The 17,784-nt window shown below is 35.7% G+C and overlaps 1 pseudogene; it reads left to right on the top strand.

The window, feature by feature from the left end:
- Nucleotides 1–10,821: 10,821 nt before the first annotated feature.
- On the top strand, nucleotides 10,822–17,209 carry LOC107854129 (annotated as a pseudogene).
- The last annotated feature ends 575 nt before the right edge of the window (nucleotides 17,210–17,784 follow it).

Genomic DNA, 17,784 nt, shown 5'->3' with positions numbered 1-17,784 from the left:
CTGGGAACGTCACCCCTCAGCTGAGTCGATGCATTTCTGTTTTGGTGTGACGGTTAATGGGACGGTCAACCACAGTTGTAATGGTCCACCAAATTGGCCGTCACTACTTACCAAAGTGCAGGTCAGTAGTCTCGCTTCTGACGGCTTCTTTGACGGTCCACCATATACTTGACGGTCCACCACTTATGCTATCATGCCCTACCCAGTGAATGCATTTTCCTTTTTTTTTGTGACGGTTGAGTGTGGTGGTCCGTCAGCAGTTTGACGGGCCGTCAAGTGTACCGTCGCAACTTTCCAGTAGCTTAAATGCGCCCAATTTTCCTCTTTACAACACTTCTGGTCCTGAACACTTCATAAACACATCAAAATTTCCCAAAAACATAAAATAAACTCTACTTATGGTTACAACAACATGTTGTGGGTTGCCTCCCACTAGCGCCTAATTTAACGTCGCGACACGACTTAGGTATCTCAAATACTCAGACTTCATCGAGGTAAAAGACATCAAAACTTTTTATTAGGTATTTTGGACCAATATAAAGTTTGATTCTTTGCGCGTTCACTTTGAAGACACTACCATCTTCGTTTTCAAGCTCGACTACTCCAAATGCGTAGACTTGGCTAATTTTAAATGGTTCTGACCATTTAGACTTCAACTTACCCGGAAATAGCTTCAGTCTGGAGTTGAAAAGAAGGACCAAATCACCTTTCATAAATTCTCTCTGTGTAATCCTTTGGTCATGGTATTTCTTCATCCTTTCTTTGTACAAGTCAGCTCTTTCATAGGCTCTGAGACGAAATTCGTCCATCTCGTTAATCTGCTCCAATATTAGATTAGCTACTTCCTTCCAATGCATATTCAACCTTTTTAGAGTCCACAAGGCCTTATGTTCTAGCTCAATTGGCAAATGACATGCCTTACCATAAACTAGCTGATATGGTGACATGCCAATTGGTGTCTTAAAAACAGTTCGATACGCCCATGGTAGGAGGAGCACTCACAACTTCACCCTCGACATTTTGAGGGATGGTTTCCCGAATTGAACCTGTACTTCTCCCCCTTTCTGGGGCAGTACTAGTATAAACTCCTACCGCTTTATTTTATTGTTCTCTTTGCTTTCTTTCAGCTTCCTTCTTTGATTTCTTCACAGCTCTCCTCAGGTTGTGCTGGTCTAACTCCTCAGGTGACATTGCTTCTCTCTTTCTCCTTTTTTCTTCTTTCCTTGCTGCTTGTTCATTCATTTGCTGCTTGTCTTTATCCTTCTCTGGTCTACCCATCAGATCCAGAATACCCTCATCATCATCACTTACTACCAGAGTCAGATCAAATGCAGGCGGTTGTGCTTGTTTCTTCTTTAACTCAGCTATGTCAGCCTTTGCCCTCTCAAATTCAGCCATGAGCTTGGCAAGATCAGGAAGAGATAGTGAATCTAGCCTTTTGTTGATGCGAACTTCCATGTTATCCATCCTCACTTGAATAGTTTGAAATGGTCTGGCTGCTTCGGCCATGATTTCATCCACAAATGGTTTGAAATCTCCATCCCACTTTTCTAACTGCTTCTGGAACCTTTTTTGATTCTTTACAACTTTGACAAAATTCATTGGGTTGAATCTGTATTTCGCAAAATCTGCTCCACTAGCAAACTGCATAGAATCTGATCTTGCAGACGTACCTTGGGGCACATAATCAGGAGGTACATATGTGGTAATGGGTAAAGGCATACCTTCGGGCATTTTTGGGGCTTCGGGAACTGGTGCAGACTGAGACTGATGTGCTGGAGGCTTATTTACTCGAATGTCAAACTTCGACTCATCTCTGGACTTCTCAATGTCCTATTTATGAGTGGCTGGAACTTTATTATCAACACCTCGAATCAGCAGCACACTAGCTTGTTTGCATAATGCAGTAATCAAACATGGGAAAGGTATGGAAGTAGTCTGCTTATGTGCCCTCACAAATATCTCATTTGCAATTAGCTGGCCAAAATCAATGTCCAAACCTGAAACCAGACTAGCTACCGTCACGACCCTGTAATTATCTAGGTTTCCATCTCCTTTAGTTGGTATTAACCTCAATCGAACAACAGCCCACCAGAACTTAGCCTTGAAACTAAGTCTGAATTTTGCAATGTGTTCTTTGGGGTTAGTTGCCCAGGACGGATTTCCATCATCAGTGATTAACGATGCTGCCCAACGTCTCTGGCCAGAATCATTTCTCATTCTATCTTTGAAATCAGGGACAGCAGGTGAAGCTTCGTATGCTGGCCCAAACAATATTCTATTAATAGTTCGGGCTGAGATATCAACAACAACTCCTGGGACTAGAACAGACCCCCTGTTTGGTCTACTCGAAATCGGAGTTCCCTTTGGACATTCATTTTTTACCAAAAAAATATAATTTGCAAGGAATTCCCTTACCCAGTTTGGTTAGTACTCCTTTGGTGGTGCGCTCATCCATGCCAATCCATAATCATTGAATCGGCATTCCAGTTTCGGATATTCATGAAGCTCCGTAGCCATAATCTGATGTTCTTCAGAGAATGAACTCCGAATCCCTCGAGCAGTGGGATGCAACCCATCATAGAACTCTTTTTGTGCTCCCTCAATTTGCCACCTAATAGCATCTCGTACTTGGGGATCCTTTCGTTCTATCACATTTCAGCTTCAGGTTCAGGAACTTCTCCTTAGTTCTCTACATTAGTCGCTTCAATTTCACCTTCTATAGGTGATGGTTGAGTTGAAGCAACTGTCGCTTCATCTGGGCTTGAATCGGTGAAACTAATGCTATTGTCACTCCCTTCCTCAGACTGAGGGATTATGATGGCTTCTCTTTTCGTTTGCCTGGTGTTATAGGCCGGTGCAGATGTGTTTCTACCTCGCTGAGATTTTCCTCCCTTGGTTTGTTTATTTTTATGAGCCATGTCAACTGAAAATGGATTAAGAAATTAGTGCAAGGTAAAATAATGGCAAAAACAGTTCACAGTGAGGCCTGACAGGAGATTTGACGGTCCACCAGTGGTGGGACGGCTCGTCAGATCCACCGTCATCTTTATCCAGTATGTTTCATTTTTTGACTTTTGGGACGGTCAACTTGGTGGTCCATCGAAAACTTGACCGTCCACTAGTCTGACCGTCAAATACAATCCAGAAACTCATTGTCTTTGACCTTTGGGACGGTCAACTTGGTTGTCCATCACAAAGTTGACAGTCCGCCATGTTAACCGTCAGACCTTCGTCCTCAGGCACATTTATGGGTTCGACTGATTTTCAGCGCAGCTTAAGATCAAATCATTTTTTATCTTGAGCAACAGCATTAAAACCATATTTTAAGCAAGACTTCATCCACTAAATCAAACTTAAGCATAAATCATTCAAACTCAACACCATTAGACCAAATCCTGAAACAATCCATTCCCTTACTTTTCAAATGAACAAGAGGAGAGAAATAAATGCTCATACCTTAATGTTGCAGTATTTTACTTGCTGACTTTAGAGACTGAACTACTTGCAACTTCTATCACTTCTGTTACTCTTTATTTGTGATGGGGATGGGTAAAGAATGACCTAGCTTAAATAGAAAAGTGATGGAGGAGTGGAGGAGTCTCAGATAGGATAACTCAATTCAGGTTCTTTGAATCTTGGAGAAGTGGAAAAATCAAAGGTCATGGAACGGTTACAATGAGTGTACCCGCTCAATTTTATTCTTAAAATCTCATTCCGGGTTAAATACGAAGTACTTATAAAGAGTACCGATTTAACCCAACCCGATTCAGAATTAGGGTTAAAGTGACAGTCGAATTGACGGTCCGTCATAAGTGTGATAGACCATCACTGTTCATGCGCCCTCAATGGTCCAATACATATCAGGACTCCAAATGGAGTCAAATTCTGCACGTTGGTTTCGTTGAGTCGTTCCGAGCCTTATTGAGTTAATTCCACTTGATTTGAAGTTAGTATGTCCTTCATATATCATCATGATCCATTTCAAAAGAATACTAAAGAATCAAACAACACAAACTAGAGCTTAAAACAACACAACATTCAAGACGATGAACTCAAAACACGAGCTAAGCATAGGTTAATTTCACTGAGCTTTAGCTTTTTGTTTTGAATGTTTTCCTTATCCAATTGACCCTTGAACGTTATGAATAAGTTATTTCACATATAAATACATAATTACAACCTTAGTAACTCATTAACACCCATTAGAACCCAATACAATAAACTAGACAAACACATAGCTCAAGCTAGTCACACTAGTTTTCTCGGTTTCTAAATGCTCAAATTGAATCAAAACTCATATGAAAACACCATTAAACATTGTAAGCACATACTTGGACACATGAATGCTCATTTATGTCATTATAAGCACATATAGCATAAGATTATTCCTCAAAACAAGGCTAAAAAGACTAAAATAATGATGCTAGAATGCGTGAATACACCCAGCATCAACACCCTACACTTAAAACCTTGTTCGTCCTCGAACAACTCTTCACTCTTAAGTATCATGAGCTAGGAAATCTACTCCTATACTATATGCAAGACACTCAAGCTAGCACTACAATGACTACACGAATGCAAGTTTACAATATTAAGCATGTTATACACAATTGAAAGCTCATGAACACTACTCCAAAACTTCCTAGCCTCAAGAATTGGCTCACCTAGTTGGCAAACTCATGCTTATTATGCAATCAAGGACATCATACAAATCACCCACATTTATCAAACATGTGTCCGTCACAACAAGAAAGTTACCTACAATCACTCAAAATAATGCAATTTATAATGTAATGGGTATAAGAATCAAATTACGCTCACTCTCACAAAGAATTTATAAGTTACACATAATGAACCATAGGCTTGCCCTTAGTGTAGTGTTCCACTAATAGCCGAATGTAAGGCTTAGGATCAATTAGGACTTTTCCGGGTTGTAATGTATGCTAAGGGATGAGTAGGAACTATTTTGGACAAGAATAGTGACTAACCTATCTAAGCGCTTTAATACACTACATTATAAATTTAAAACCAATCTCCAACAACTAAATTACACCACTTTTGTCTACCAATCTCTTTTATTTTTGCCCCATCTCTTTTAAGCATTTTCACAAACACTTGGTGGACACATAGTTGACTACCACGAGAATCATTTTTTCTCTTTTTTACAATCATGGCAATATTTTTAGCATAAATTATATCACAATCATCCACCACACATCAATTATGCACTAATAACTATTACCTTGGGGCTTCAATTTCACCTTTTTTTTCTTCAGTTTCTCAAACTCCTTTCTCAAATTCATTTTTTTTAACTAAAGCACTTAGAAGCCTTTTGGATCAAATTATGGTCTATCAAAGAAGGGATTAGGATACTTATGAGGCTACCAAAGAAAAAGCTAAAGGCTCAATGGGGTTTAATTAAGATAATGCACAAGGGTAGGTAAAACATATGGTATAAAATAAGGCTATCAAAGAAATGCCTATATCATCTCCTAAACCCACATTCTTTATTTCGCTTCACACACACCGGACAAGTTCTAGACATCACATGCAACAAGGAATATACAAAAATCTCACACGCATATGGCACATGCTCAACTCAATAGGATTATCATAGACTCCCAACCAAACAATAGCATGAATTCAAAATTAAGCCAACACTTACAAGAGTCACAAACATGAGCCTAAGAGTCTCAAAAATAGGAATTCACATTGTTCAACATGATTTTACAACAAACCCACTTGCATCATGTTATAAAAAATAGCACCAACAAGAATACCTCACTTATTCCAAACCTAAAAAAAAAATTAAATTGAGCCAAAATTTGAGAATTTTCCCACCCCACACTTAAAAATCTACTTTGTCCCCAAAGTGAATTTGGAAACGAAGAGATAGAAATACTCCCTGAGGCCTCTAGGCCTAGCTAGATGCATTTTCACATCGAGAAGATCCTTGGGACTCCACACTTATTTGATGCCAAGCTCCTTAGCTCAAGTTTATGGTACTCAGACTTCCATTAACCCGTGACTCAACCAAAAACAAAAACAAAGTTAAATAAAAACTAACACAAAACTGAAAAGAAAACATACCTTAGCTTGGGTTGCCTCCCAAGAAGCGCCTAATTTATTGTCGCGGCTTGACCCAAATAAACTTTTTCCTCCACCGTGAGGATATGAATTTCACCCCCAACTTATCATCCATCTTTTTTCCTCTCTCATAAGGGGGTGGTACAAAGATTAAGAAGCTGAGTAATGGATAATGCATGGTAAACAACTTTGTCTTAAAGTGAGGTGCCCTTTTATGTTGCTTATCAAGTGTAAAATAAAGAATATAGGATTCTTGTTCCTCATCTTCACATTCTTCCACTATTTTAGATGATTCCATAGACAAGATATAATCTATACATAATGTGGAAAAATGCTTCGAGTGAGCCCCAACTAATTCTACTTCAAAATTTACACTATCTACTACACATTTACTCTTATTCACCTTTTAATGTCAGTCTCAAGATGAAGATGGCAATCGAGTGACTCTGATTCTTGAGTTTTCTCCTTAAATTGGCTAATGTCCTCCTCATATTATTCTTTGTTTAGCCACTGTAAACATGGTGGGAGTGGTAACTCTTTTAGCTCTTCCCACAGCTGTTCTTGATTCTCTAAAATTCATTTCATCAATTTTTTTGCTTGAATCGTGGCAGCGCACATATCTTTAGAATGATCACTTTGACCACAAGTTAAACACCAAGTTACAGTTCCATCTAAATATGGACAATAAGCCTCATAATGTGGTCTCACACAATAATCACAAGAATCATCACAAGAATCGTCATCACTCCAAAAATCATCTATCCAGGTTGACATCTCAAAAAGGTATGAGAATAATAAAAATAAAAGAAAATTAAAAAAACAAACTAAACAAATATTTAAAAATTTGAATTCAAGCAAGTAAGCTAAAATTCCAAACTAACTCAATATGCCAAATTATTCCCTGGCAACGACGCCAAAATTTGATAACGCTCAACTTACACTTCAATTTAGTGCAAGTCGGTTGTCGTCAATATATTTACCCAACTTTGGAGTCAGGGTCGAATCCGCAGGGAACAATGTGAGTGGCGATTAAACTAATTTGAAACTATAGCTACAAGTTGAATTCAATCAAATTATACGAAAAGATAAAATGAGGGTTTTTAATTTGTGAATTATGTCCTAATTAATTGTAACAGAGTTAATCCATCTAATGATTTTCTCCGTATTTTGTACCTTTATGAGATTAATCAAATCAGGGTTATGATCACCAAAATGCTAGCATCATTTGGGTTGTGAATTATTTATGAGTTCCACTTAACAAATTCAATTGCAAGAAAGGTTAAATCCTATTCTATATCCATTAGTTTCTCAACCTAAATGGATAGATTATCCTATAATTCTCTCAAACTCATAGGATGCCTTATTCTTTCAACCTAGTTCTCATGTAAGCTAATCCTATTAGGGCATTAGCTATTACTCTAAAGGTTAAGGCCCTTAGAATTCATGCAAACACCTTCTTTTCCCCACAAACACTTTCCTCTCAGACAAGTGGTGTTCTAGGGCTTACTCTTCAAGTTTGTAACCAAGAAAAATCATGAAATTGAAGAAAGGTTTATACAATGTTATTCAATTATGAAACTCAAATTGATTCCCAACCCATAGGTGCATTTCACATTAAGGATCCCATAAACCTAGTTATGAGATTTAGCCATAACACTTCATAGAAGATAAAGAATTCATTCTTGGATTATTCATAAATAAATGGAATGTCTACTTACAAAGAATCCTAAGAATCAGTTCTTGAATCTTCAATGATCAGTTATTTGATACTAAAATTTCCCAAAGTACTTGGATACCAAGAAGTTCAATAGATGAAAAGAAAACTTGTAAAAGGTAAAAGATGAGTTCTTAACCCTAAAAGTTAGTATTTATATGCCCCAGCTAAAAAAAAGAATTTAAAATTTAAAAACGGAAAAACCGCGTCCCATTTAACGGTCCATATGACGGACCATCAAAGATCTGACGGTCCACCACCTTTCCCGTCACTTGATTCATCCGAATGACAGTTTCTGGATAATATCTGATGATACACTTGGCGGTCCGTCAATGGACTGATGGTCCGCCATCTTTACCGTCGCGGAGTCCTTTTGGAAGACAGCTTCTGGATAAGAATTGACGGTACACCTGGCGGTCCGTCGATGGACTGACGGTCCACCATCTTTACCATTGCGGAGTCCTTTTGGAAGGCAGCTTCTGGATAAGAGCTGACGGTCAATACCATGTCTGACGGTCTGTCATATTGTCCGTCACTCGACTCCTCTAGAGGCTTGTTCTGGTTCAACTTGACGGTATATATGGCGGTCCGTCGTAAACTTGACGGTCCATCATTTTGACCGTCAATTCTCTTTTTCTGCTACTTTTTCCACTTTTCTTTTGTGGTTATTTTCTTTCGCTGAAACATTAAAAACCTTCATTAAATATCACTTTGGTTGCTTGAAAACATACAATTTTCCTAAGAAAATGATGCTAAATGTTCTGTAAAATACCGGAACATCAATATCTAAATGATTTATAATAATTAATTGAAGATGATATAGTAAAATCAGGTTAAAACAGCTGAAATAAACGTCATAAATATCTATTTTTTAATTAAATATTATTAATTCTAATATATATGAATGACTTATAATAATTAATTAGAGATAATATAATAAAAAATATTATTAATTTTAATATATAAATAAATTATAATAATTTATTAGAGATAATATAATAAATTATGAAATAATTAGGGTAGTATAGCACTTGATGAAGTACGGGTCAAACCAGTGGTCTATTATGAAAAGAAAAGAGAAAGCACCTCTGAAGTTCTTCAAGCATCGCTATTGTCCATCTGAATCCACAAACATAGTTTTGACAATATGCTGGACTGCTACCGTCTTAAATTGAACCAACGTCTTCTATGTTTAATATTGTGAAATGGTAGGTTGTCAGTGATTCTTCACTTTCATTTTTTGCAACAAAGTTTATGCATGTGTTTGTTTTGTGTCTGAAGCTTATTGTTTAGTTAAGGGAGTTTTGATGTGTTTGTATTTGTTCCTTTACTTATGGATATCCATTTTTTTTTTTTTGGTTAGTTGAGATGTCATCTAATACAATTGCTTAACGAAGAGATTTGAAGGAACTATGTGAAAATGTTCTTCTTTCATCTGGGGGCTTGAGAATATTTCACTTTCAACAATTAGAAAGTGTTGTGGAGATGTTTATAGTAATAGGCTACATTATAAATTGTTGATGGTGTTCTGATGCTTGTAATTGATAATTCTAATTACAATTGTTTTCTATGCACTTTTCGGGTAGAGAGAGAAAAGGAAATTTATTTTTTCATATTATCTCTAATTGACTAAAAAGAGATGGTAATTCTTCTGTTCTGAAGATATACTGATTAACTTTATTACATGAAAGAAAAATTAATATAGTTATTGTATTTGGATGCAGTAGCTATGTATGTGAACTCTTCAAACCGGATGATGAAGAGGTAACTTTTCTCCAAATCTTCTTCTAATCTCCTGACTGTTTCTTTATCTCCCCATCCTTTCCGTGTATGTGTGCAATGTACATGCATTAAGGATGGTTACATGTTTTTCACCTTAATCTTATTATTTAAAATTTAAAAACACTTTGGTGCAGATATGTGTTTTAAGCCAAATTGAGTTCATAAAGGCGGTCTTAATGGATAGTGTAAATGTATGCCTTCTTATTTGGCCTTTTAGACTTGTTATGCTAAATCTTCTATTGCTAATTTCTTGATCATTGTTTTAAGAATTGTCTTTGGTTTGTGTTTAGGTTGACCAAGAGCCTTCTACTGAGTCAATAGAGAAAACTATGGCTAAATCAGCCTTTGAAAAACTCCAGGTATGATTTTTTCAGCTTCATGTTGTGCAATAGAATCAACACTTATCGTTTTCCACTGTTTTGTTTTATAGTTTCCTCATATGTGCAAGACTGCTGACTTCGGTGAATTTTGTTTGTATTATATCCAATATAAGTACGGCATCAATATCGCTGTAAATCAAAACGTGGTTGAAGAAAAGAAGTGAAAGTGTGGATATGAAAAAAATAGAAGACACGAGGGCGTCTAAGTCTAAGTAAAAAGGGGCATTTAGGCATAACAAAAGCATACTACAGCGAGTAGTGCTGGTCTCTCCTTTCCTGCCCACTTAAACCATTTCTTATCTCTTTAGCTTATTGTAGAAGTTATCGGTCTTCCAGTCTTTCTTTTCCTTTTACTATGATGGGTTGTTCTTTGGGGCTTCAAATTGACAGTGTGTATCTGTGTGTTAAATAAAGTAATCATGAAATTTATGCTTTCTGTGGATTTCATTCATATAATATATTGTGAACTGTCAACGAAAAAGTATATCATGGGCTGTATCATCTCCCCTGCTACTTATTCACTAAAAATGAGCTCCTGTAATTAATTATACTTTTGGAAGAAAAAATGCAACGCTACTTTCTGTATGTGCATGTATATATTATTAGAGAGTATAATAAAGATATTGTAGATAGTTAACTTGAGGTTGAGTGCCATGTCATCAGCAGTTAGTTGAGTTGTTAGTTAGGTTGTTACAACTAATTAGTGGAAGGTTAGTTGACAGCTGTACATATCAGATATTTTGTATTCGGTTGGTTAGTGCTAGTGTGCATATAAATAGAGGTGTAGTATATGAATTAGGAGTTAGTTCAATCATCATGTAGTAGTTTCTATTTTCATCTCTGTAACAGATTGTGTGTGTATGAACTGATATGCTTTGAATTCACTCGTAAGCTACTTCGAATCAGTGTTTGATGTACAAATTAACATATATATTATATGTATCGCCCATTTGAGTGTTCGCCTAGGTTTTCTTTCCTTACTTTACAAGGTGGGAGTTACTAATGGATTACATTGACCATATTGAGTTAAATATTTTAATTTATATTGCCAAAATAGCTGATTCTATATGTAGAATCTGTGGATGGAAATTGATTACGATGGTCTGCATCTATAAAGTTCTATGTTATCTGTTAGAATCCTGTGCAACATCACCAGAAACATAGCTATTATTTTCAAGAATTGGACGTGGAGATTTTAATATTGAAATGCTGGTGATATTGTTGGCGTATCATGTTGATTATTGGGATTATATGGGACGGAAAGATCCATTTGGATCGAGTTTATGTACTCTTAAACAGAAGGCGTATGTGGAATCTTTGAATCTTGATACAATGTTTACGCCGCAAATTGTTGTTCAAGGAAGAATGCAGTGTGTTGGTAATCAACTTGATGCTGTTTTGGATTGTATTAAATCTGCTACAAGATTTGCTGCTCCCTCTTTTCAGGTTTGTTGTTGAAATGAATTTTTTTGGATCATTTTATACTATTTGATTGAATTTACGATTACAAGATCGAATAGCAGGAACTTAGTGCATCGGGCTGTGTTTTTTTTGTTTTAAGGATCATTTTGTTCAGTAAATTAATTGTATCATATGCATGATTAAATATTTATGATAAATTACAATCAGAGTTCTTGGGTTCGAACTCTGTAAATAAAAAAATACTCCGCAAAGATCACGAATCGAGATTAGTCAAGGTTTGAAGAGGCAACTTTTTTTCTTTTTTTCTGAAAAGTTGGGGGCAAGGGAAGGGCAAATGGGGACAGGATTATAGGATAGGAAATTGAACCTTTACCAACAAGTCAATATTTATGTAACCAATCAACTGAGTTACTAAGATTTCTTCGAAGTGGGTAACTGACACTGGTTTGAAACCAATAAGAAAAACTAATGATTGCCGAGAAGATTTGAATAAAATGGTGTTTGATCTTCCCTAGATCTTTATCATTTTGAATGATCTTACAACAAAAAATAACATATTCCGTAGCCAGTGTGATCTCACAAGTGGGGTCCAAGGAGGGATGGCAAACAGACTTACCAATTTGTTCGTGAGCTTATTTTCTTCAAATGCAAATCATGATTTATATTATACCATTTTGTCTTTGTTATTCCTTCTGATCAAAGGATACTGAGAATTCATGTAGTCGATTTCTGTTAGTGTGGGATTAGTTAATTTGATTCCTCATGATCGCTTACAATTGAACCAAGTTATAGTAGACTGGTTACTGGAAATGAGAAGCTAAAATGAGCAGTTTGGTGTTGCCAAGATCTTTATTATCTTCAAACGGAAATTATGTTTTATGTTATCAATTTCTTTTGGTTATTCAATCTCATCAAAACCATTAAAAAAATGGATACAGAGAATTGATACAGAAGATTCCAAATAATGTGGGATTGATTGATTCCTTGTGATCATGCACCAGGTTACAATGTACTGGAAATGATAAGCTTGTATGTGCAATCAAGATCTGATCAATTGGATCTGAAAAAGGTTCATATTATTCCGCATAACATTTTGACCTCAGCACATTATTCTGATTCTTTACTTCTTGAATAGGTAAAATATAGTTTAACTACTGTCATTAGACTCTTCTGTGTTTGTTGTGATTTGTATAAAATTTATGTACCAACTCTTACGAGAATAGATGCCGACTTAGAAACAGATTCAAGATTTTGAACTCTGATTGATTCAACCTTTTCGGTTCTTGAACCGAACTCAACATTCTTTTAGAATTATGAGTTCAGAATTTAATATTAGCTTAAACTTTAGTTATTCTCCATTTAGTGTCATAAATTATCGAATTCAGTGAAATAATGGTTGAATCCCTGTCTATACATGTTGGTAATGCTGCATAAAAGATCTTAACAGGCGACAATCGAGAGACCAACACCAGAGTCCTTGCAAGTATCTCTATTAGGATCGTTGAGGATTAAGGTGGACGACAATGGCGCCAACATCATGATTGCTCTGTACAAATGTGGTTTGGTAACTGATATAACTATGGGAGAGAACAAAGGAAAAATGCTTGCAAATGACTATGTTGTTAGGAAGCTGGAGAAGCTGTGTTCTGTAAAGGATATTACTCCAAAGAAGACAATCTCTGGAACTGTCTCTTTCTCTCTTTGGGATGGATTCAATAGCAACAAATGTGGCGTAGCGCTGTTTGTGGAAACTGTCTCTCACCAAATTTGTGGATCACAGAACTTTAAATTGCCGGAAAAACTCTGAATTCCTTGATAATCTATCACTGATTGAAACTCTTGATGATAATGGCTGGTTATAACTTGGATGGATTGTTTGTAGTACAAGAAAGGGCAGCTCGGTTAACTAAATCTTCCCTTAGGCGCGCGAGGTCTGCTTGTAGTGTGCGTTTTGGATAATTTTTGCACATTATCGTGACCTATTAGTTTTCATTGAGACTTGTTTCATAGACCATGGGCTGCACCTTCCAATTTTTTATTGTTTGATTTGGAGACCATGAATCCATGATAATAAAATCATGTGAGAACGTGGTTGGGTAGTCTCTTTCTCATGCTGTTTTAAGTTACAGAATTTCGGTATCCTCTTGGCAACTTGTATTATTGTATTGTTATGTGTATTCTCTGCTTACATGCATGAGAATTTTCATTCCTTTTTTCCTTCATTAAATCAAATCTTTGGTGCAAGAGTTGTAGTACATGTGGAGTCGTATCCTAGAATAGGTGATAAGATTATTGTCTTACTTCAACACAGGCAGCCTTCCATTTTTTTATATTTGCCCATGTAAGTTGATGTATGCGCTACTTGATTCAAGGGTCTTTCGGGAACAGCTTCTCTACCTCCACGAGGTAAGTGTAGAGTCTGAATAGACTCTATCTTCCCTAGACCCCAAATATTGGATTACACCGAGTATGTTGTTGTTGGTGAGGCGGTTGGTGGTCAATGGATGGGGGTTGGGAAGAGAAGATGAGCTTGGAATTGTCACTTATGAAACTTGTTTTCCTACTCTAACTTTGTACAGGTCTTTAAAACTGACTCAAGAATGGCTACAGGATTGCTTTTCTCCAAGACTACACAAACTTTATTCTGCAACTACCAGCAGCTTCCTCATATATATATATAGTATAATTTTTCGTTGAAGGGGGTTCGGATGAACCCCCTACCTTACATGTAGCTCCGCCCCTAGCTTCCTGTCCAACAGATACATAACTTTGATTTTCTTTGTGTTTTTGATAGTGCCATTAATTGACGTTTACAATTTATTTTTTGAATTTTTATAGGGAGATAAACACCTCATGTTGCTGGAATCATAAATCTAGGTTCCGAGGGATTCCAGAAAATCTTCTTTGGTCATGAGGAAATTGCAATCCCAGTACATTCAAAGTGCGTCAGTTTACTTCTTTTTATTCTCATTTTTTGATTTCTCTCATTGTTGACTTCTTAAATTTGGATCCTGTCAGTTTTTAATCAAGCGCTTACCATCATGTCAAAAGCTATAGCTTAGGCTTTTAGATGAGACAGTCCCATACTTTGATATGGTACTAGCACATGCATTCATCTAGAAATATACTGTACTATAGGTCTAAAACATTCTATACGCAACCAACTAAAGATGAACTACCGTGGATATACTTGAAATTTGCCTTCTTTATAAACCTTCTTCATATTGGTCTTGTGTAGTTGCAAACTTTGCATTATCGTACTAAATTCACTTTCATAAGCAATTTTAACACTTTCTACAGAGTTGAAGCTGCCTGTGCTGCACATCCCACAGCTGGTGTATTTATAAGCTTTGCATCTTTTAGAAGATTGGTAGTGTTACGAGCCCTTCGGGTTCTCTTGAAAGAAAATATCTCTTTCTGATCATTAATTTCTTAACCTAATGCAGTAAAAATTTTATAGTTAAGGGAATACGTGGTTTCTTATAAAATTTCTTGTGCAACATTTTTCAACGTGCACCTACATAGCCACAAATCTTTTTTGCTCCCTTTTGGATATATGTCATTCTCTTTCTTTGTCTGTCTATATACCAAACTGGTATTTTCTTGCATAAATTCACCATTACTTCCAACCCAGATTGGAAGTGAACTTGGGTAAAAATCTCTTTTCGAGAAAAAGCAAATTAAGTAGACCAGGCAATAAGCCATTTTGAAGTTCAATTTTGAGCATTTTCATATTTCATAATTCACAAGAACTTTTTGTTAGTTTGGAAATTTCTTCCAATTGAAATATTCAGAAAACCTTGAATAAAGATTAGTAAAATTTTTAATGATAGTGCGTTGCTAGATAGTGATTCATGTTGAGGAAATGACCAATGAAAGAAGTTTCCATTCCTAATTTTATTAGCGCGTGCAGGTAGATTTATTTAGTCAATGAGCTAATAAGATGAACTTATATTCTGTTGTTGCTTATTCTGAATTTTCAATCACGTTGCTGCGTAATTATGCAAAGCTAAGTTATATTTAATTTATTGCATTTTTGATTTTTTATTGAGTTTGTTTACCATCTTAATTATGTCCCGAATGCTATTTGTCAATGATCTGCATGTCTCGGAGGTATCTTCTCTTTTGACAGCCAAGTTTAGCAAATTTTGTAATTTTTTGACATGCCTGATATGAATTCGTGATACACTTTTGTTCTGGCAATTTCATTTGTGCTCTTAGTTATTGCTGAGAAGCTTGCGAGGTATGTGGAAGAATGGAAAGGCAACTGGAGTAGATGGAGTAGATGGAGTGTCTGTTAATTCTCACGATGAGGAAAAATCATGTGAAAGATCTATTCACCGGAAGGTATATCATAACTCATACTATATAAGTATTTTTAGTTGATATCTGCAACAAGGTTTATTAGAATATCATAAATCATATTATGTTAGTGTTCTTAATGAATCTTGGCTCTAACTCAACCTTCAAAATTAGCTTGCGGGGGAGAAGATTAGCCAACACCATATATTGTCAAGTTCTATTACTGTGGCCTTATTCATTGTGATTTGACCACAACAAACATGTTAATGAAATTAAATTATTGTTATACATGTTCCCTCTTTCAGTAAAATTTGAATATAAACTTCGGAAAGCAATGTTAAGAATGAGTCATATGGTGCATACTTTAGGGTCACCTATCTAAGTCTCCTATTATTGTTGTGAATTCACATTTGTGTTAAAGTTTGGTGTATTTAGCTACCATATATGGTGTTTTTGGGTTGCATTGGATATAATTGCTGAAGGTTTCCCATTTCATCTTATGTTTTAGTTAAATGTCTTTAACCTACTCAATTCATTAAATATCTCATAGGAAGACATACATGGTCAGGTTGGGTGAAGGGAATAAAATAAGCTTTCACCTAGTGTGTCTGACAACTTATGTTTGATCTCAATATCTATAAGTTTAGCTCATTTAGTGCCTTTGAGTTATATTTTAAATTTTGTCGAGGATCTATCAGATATAGCCTCTCTACCCCATGCTACACCACCCAAATCCCACTCATGGAATTATATGTGGTATGTTGTTGTTGTTGTCACTTCTGCTATTTTTGAATGGCTTTCAGAGAACACATGGCATCTATCTTCTTAATCGTTCTTCAAACTGAAAGCTTTAAAGCATAGGATGCAGCTAAATACTGCAAGTAGACCTGCTTGCTTTCCCTGGGACTCCAAAAAAAGAGTTTAGTAATGGGCTACTGCAAGAAGACCTTCTATGTTTGAGTGGAGATGTTGCCCTTATCTGAGAAAACTAACATAATTTGTGGACTATTGTAAGCAGACTTTGAATTCTAAGCAGAATTTACCTCTTCGAGTATGTTCAGTTTTCTCCCATTACTTCTTTTCTTCACTTCTCATCCTATAGCATGTAGTGTCCATGTCATTTTATGATATTGCCATCTTTTCTTTGATTGCTACTTTGACTTTAATGGCTATAGTATTGGATGGTGTTACTTGAAACTTGAGATTGATTTTGTTTGGTTTAAATGTGTTTTTGAGTTTTTTGTGTTTTCCCAGATGGTAAATATATGAATGTTTTGTTTTTACATGAATGTCCTCCTATCCCTGCCGAGGAGCAGAAGGAAGGTGATTACATCGAGATCGAGGAAGATGATGATCAAGAAAAAGGGCTGAACGTGAGGCCAACAACAAAAGAATGTCGAATTTGCTCCTATAGGGGGCTAAAACATTGGATTTAGTTTTTTTGTTAATGTAAATAAGCTAAACATAACTATCTTGTAAAATTTGACTCTAATATATTTTATATATTTATATTTTGCAAGTTAAAATTCTAATTAGTATCAATCTAGCTTATCTTACATACTCAAAAACATCCTTGATAAAAGAGTACTTCTAATAGCTTTTGTGTTGGTCTTCTTTAAATAAAAAAGTCTTATCATATTTCTGTGCTGCATGAAATTCCAACACATCATCCTTCAAAAGTAACACCAAAATGTACCAAAATGTGAATCATAGTTGGAAAGATGAAAAGAATGTGTTTTATACTCAAATGAGAAAAGACATCTTTTTTCTCTGAACTTGTCCTCCAAATTCATTTTAGCACTTAAATTTAATTTCTGTTTATTTATCCTTTTAACATTTTTAAAGTATATTATTCACCTCTAAAGCTGACATGGAATTTGAAAAAAAAGAAAAGAAAAAAAAATATGTATTTTAATTTAAAAACTGATATGACCCCACTTTTTAATATATATATATATATATATATATATATATATATATATAAAACCACCTTCTTCATACCCCATCTCCATTTCTTCTTCTTCTTCATACCCCTCCACCTCCATTACCCATCTTCTTCTATCCCCATCTCTACTATAATTTTTACTCTCCAAA

The sequence above is a fragment of the Capsicum annuum genome, chromosome 12 (genome assembly GCF_002878395.1).
Source record: "Capsicum annuum cultivar UCD-10X-F1 chromosome 12, UCD10Xv1.1, whole genome shotgun sequence".
Taxonomy (NCBI): Eukaryota; Viridiplantae; Streptophyta; class Magnoliopsida; order Solanales; family Solanaceae; genus Capsicum; species Capsicum annuum.
This window is presented reverse-complemented; position numbering and strand designations above follow the sequence as displayed.